General features: G+C 34.5%; 1 pseudogene; it reads left to right on the top strand.

Moving 5' to 3' along the window:
• The first annotated feature begins 3,622 nt into the window (after positions 1-3,622).
• On the top strand, positions 3,623-4,083 carry LOC131479816 (cytochrome c oxidase subunit 7B, mitochondrial-like; annotated as a pseudogene).
• Positions 4,084-4,509: the final 426 nt, after the last annotated feature.

Genomic DNA, 4,509 nt, shown 5'->3' on the forward strand with positions numbered 1-4,509 from the left:
ACTGAATGAGATGCTAATGGATAGGAAGTAAGCTTCAGAAGGTAAGAAATCCACAGGTGGTGAATAACCATATAGACCAATTCATAATATTCTAAAATCGCAATCATGATCTATTAATCACTTAAATCTTTGATATGAATACTAAAACATAAGAGGTGAAAATAACAATAACTATATTAATGTTGAAATACAGGAAATGTAAAATGATGTAAAATAGAATATCAAAAATGAAAATATCAGAAAGAACATTATATGTACATAATTTTAAATTAGCATATCTCTCCTTTTTGGTTCAATTCATGTCTTTATAATCAGTATTATATTTCCATCAGTTCAAAACGGCTTTCTGTTATCAAAAAGTAATCTGTAAGCCTGACAACCGCAAAGCAAAAACTTATAATCGACTTATCAAAATTTATAAACAAAATATAAAAGTGCAGTACTCAAGAAAAATCACTAAGATTTCAAGAAAATTGCAAATGCAAGTATCACAATGGTAGTAGTAAGTTTTCTTTTATTATTTATTTAGTTTTAGTTTTTACTGGAAAGCCAGATATATAGGAGGAAGAGAGACAGAGAAGAGGATCTTCCGTTCATTGATTCACTCCCCAAGTGACTACAATGGCTGGAGCTGAGCCAATCTAAAACCGGGAGCACAGATCCTCTTCCGGGTCTCCCATACAGATGCAGGATAACAAGGCTTTGGGCTGTCCTCTACTGGTTTCCCTGGCCACAAGCAGAGAGCTAGATTAGATGCAGGGTCGCTGGGATTTGAACCAGCACCCATATGAGATCCCAGTGCAGTGCAAGGCAAGAACTTTAGCCGCTATGCTATCACACAGTAAGGTTTTGACTATCAATCATTTCCTAACTAAATCCATCTATTGGTTGCCTACAGGACACACATTTCACCAACAAAGATTTGCAGAAACTATATCTCATGGATTTTGATTATTTTGTTAGTTTCTTCTCTTCAAAACACTTTCTTCTCATTAAATTCTTCAATGACTCATGGTACTACAGTAGCATCTTTTTCTTCAAGAAGGTTCTTGATTTTCTTTTTCATTTCTTCAGCAACACATTAGTCATTCAGTAGCATGTTATTTAACTTCATGGCATTGTTAATTTCTTTTTTCCCTCCTGTTGTTGATTTTGTTTTGTGGCTTTTCATTTAAGGAGATGTATAGTAACTGTGTAATGGATGCTATTATATCTAGCAACATGTAATTTAACGTCATGGCATTGTAAGTTTCTATTTTCTTCCTGTTGTTGATTTTGTATTGTGGCTTTTTATTTGAAGGGATGTACAGTAACTGTGTAGTGGAGACTATCATAACCAGATGTGAGGATGCAGTCAAGTGCATCTCTGCTTCCAGACAAAGATGGACTCCCAATGAAACTATTTTCTGTATCTTGACAGTGGGATGCTGGACTCTCTGAGATTGTCCATATCCACAATGATGGACATACTGTGTGGGTAAACCTATACTATAGTAGTGATGTAGAGGAACTCAGTGGGGAAGAATAAGAATAAACAGAAGTAAAATAAAAAAAGAGTAGCTGAATTGATACAAAAAAAGGATGAAGCAAAACAGCTCTAATGAGACACACATACTGAAGGTAAAAAGATAGAGTTACATAAAGTAAATCAGGAATATCAATACTTGTGTTACATGAAATGTATTCTACTTTGAATGCAGCAAAAATAGGCAAAGGAGGGGAAGTATGGTGCTTAGGACACTGTCTGTGATGCTGGCATCCATATGAGCAATGGTTTGAGTCCTGGGTGCACTGCTTGCAATGGAATTCTGGATGTTATGCCTAGACACACAGCAGAAGATGGCCCAAGGTCTTAGGTGCCTGTCACCCTTGTAGGAAATCTGGATGAATTGCCTGTCTTTAGCCTGTTTAAGTCCTTGGTATTACAGTCACTTGGGAAGTGTATGAGAGAATTAAGATGTCTATCTCTCTAATCTCTTTCTCAAAAACACCTTTCAAGGAAACACTGTTTAAAAGTTAGACCAGGAAAGGAATTACATAACTATAAACTTCAACAAGGAAATGCTTATAAATATACATATGTGTAGTATTAAGTACACAGATAAAACATACAGGAATAGATCCAAAGAGAGAGACCGATTCTAACATAATAGTAGTAGGGCGTATAATGCCCCACTTTCAGAAATGGAGTGATTGTTCACATAGAGAATCAATGGTGAATTATGTACTGGAAGAACTGAACCTGACAGACATCTCTAGAACATTTCATCAAACAGTAGCTGAATAATCAAGCTTCTCAATAGTCCATGGCACATTCTCCATGATAAATCACATGGTAGACCATAGAAAAGTCTTGGCAAATTAAAAAAAGTAGAGATCATGTCTAGTATCTCTTCAATCTATGATAATAAAAAGCCAAATATCTGTAACATGAAAAATTTTGAAAATACATCAGTATGCAGAAATTAATAAACTTACTACTGAATAAACAACACATCAAGAAAGAAATTAAGAAAACATTTACCATTTTCTTGCAATGAATAAGGAAAAAGCATAACATATCAAAACCTAAAGGATACAAGAAAAACAATACTAAGAAGAACCTATATAGTAATTATTTCCTCTGAAACTCAGACATATCAACAAAGAAAAAAACCTACAATTTATTGGCACACATCATGTACCTAAGAAAAAATAAGAACAAAGCCATGATTTCATACAAACTTAAGACATAAGACAATTCAAATTTATAAAAGTGCAAATATGAAGAGAAATTATCATTGACCCCACAAAATTAGAAAGGTTATTATGTATAACTATTTTTATGTGTAATTGTGTCACAACAAGACAGAAGAAATGGACATATTCTTCCAACACCCTCAGTACAGTCTTCTCTACATAGGAGTTTCTAAGGTGACATTAATGACCATCTGCATCCCTGGGTGCATTTATAGCAAGGACCATCTCCGTTTCCTGCTTGCCCTCCCTGCAGACACACAGGAGAAAAAACCCTGAAACACTTTCCCCCACACCTTGACCCTCCCCATCAGAGGCTCACATGGGTGTGCAACCCTCTCAACTACGTAAGCAATTCAAAAATAAAATTATGCAAAAAATAAAGACTTGCTAACATTATGGTACATATGGAAAAACTGAATGCTCATTATTCAAGACCTAGAAAAAGAACATTATTGAAAATGTGATTTTTCTTCTTTCAATGATTTAATTTTGCTCTTTTAACAACAATCAGCAGTTATTATTTGTAAAGGATTTCTCAAATAATGTGAATAACCTACTCTGCTGTTTTGATTTTTGTATGTATCCCTCTGTATGACATCCTGTTTATAATACTGTATATTAAGTCACATATCACATAGATTATCCCATCCCACTTAATTCTTTTCGAAGATTACTTTTACTTTATAAGGCTTTCCACATAACTCTATGAAAAGACTTGTAAGAACAGAAATTGTGGCCTTCTTTCCAATATAAGAAAGAAATATTATTTTATTATTGAGTATAATTATAGCTGCAAGCTATTGGCAGACACTCTTGCAGGAAGTATCTTTTATGATTGCAATAAAAATTTTTTAAATAAAATTTTTAAAAGATCAAGCCATTTTGTTCTTCAGGCTCTCTGCAAGGGTACTGGGAGCGAACTTGCAATGAAACAGTAGCTGCGTTTGCCACAGTTGTATTTCTGTTTCATGATGTTTCTTTTTGCTATAAATGCGCTAAGTCATCTGCAAGTTCGAAGCATTCAGCAAGCAATGGCAAGGCAGAGCCACCAGAACGTACACTTGATTTTCATGACAAATATGGTAATATTGTATTGGCTGGTGGAGCCACGTTCTGTATTGCTGTATGGACATACAGCAACAAAGATTGGGATAGAATGGAACTTGTCCCCTGTTGGCAGAGTCACCCCAAAGGAGTGGAGAGATTAGTAATCATCCCAGCTGGTGTAATATTGAATTGATTCAAACCAACTCATAAATGATGCCAAGAAAAAGCACTGTAACAGTTAAAATACTGCATTATTGAAGAAATAAAATGCATTTGAAACCTTCAAAAAAAGAGAAATTTTATCATCACAGGATATTTTGTCACATTTTTGTGTATTGGTTGGTATATTCTGTTCAAGTTTTCATATGATGATTTACATTGATTAATTTCTGAATGCTGAATAATGCCATAATTGAAATTCAATATAAGATCCCAATGTGATAAACTAACCCACTTACTGATTGGTGAATAAGTATATATGTGCATATGGGCAGTACCACACACTTTTTTGGATATGGAGGAATTATCATTCTGACACTGCTGGTGGCAACAGGAAGATATGAGGTCACTTGGAAAAATTAGCTGTCAGTTTTTTATTAAACTGAAATTCAATGATCATTTGACAAAGCAGTTGTGATCTTAGGAGTCTGTCCCACAGTTGAAACTTTTAGGAGCTTAATAATGAAAACAGTGATAAAAACTGCAGATGCGTTGATTTCTGTG

The sequence above is a fragment of the Ochotona princeps genome, chromosome 3 (assembly GCF_030435755.1).
Source record: "Ochotona princeps isolate mOchPri1 chromosome 3, mOchPri1.hap1, whole genome shotgun sequence".
In the NCBI taxonomy this organism is placed as follows: domain Eukaryota; kingdom Metazoa; phylum Chordata; class Mammalia; order Lagomorpha; family Ochotonidae; genus Ochotona; species Ochotona princeps.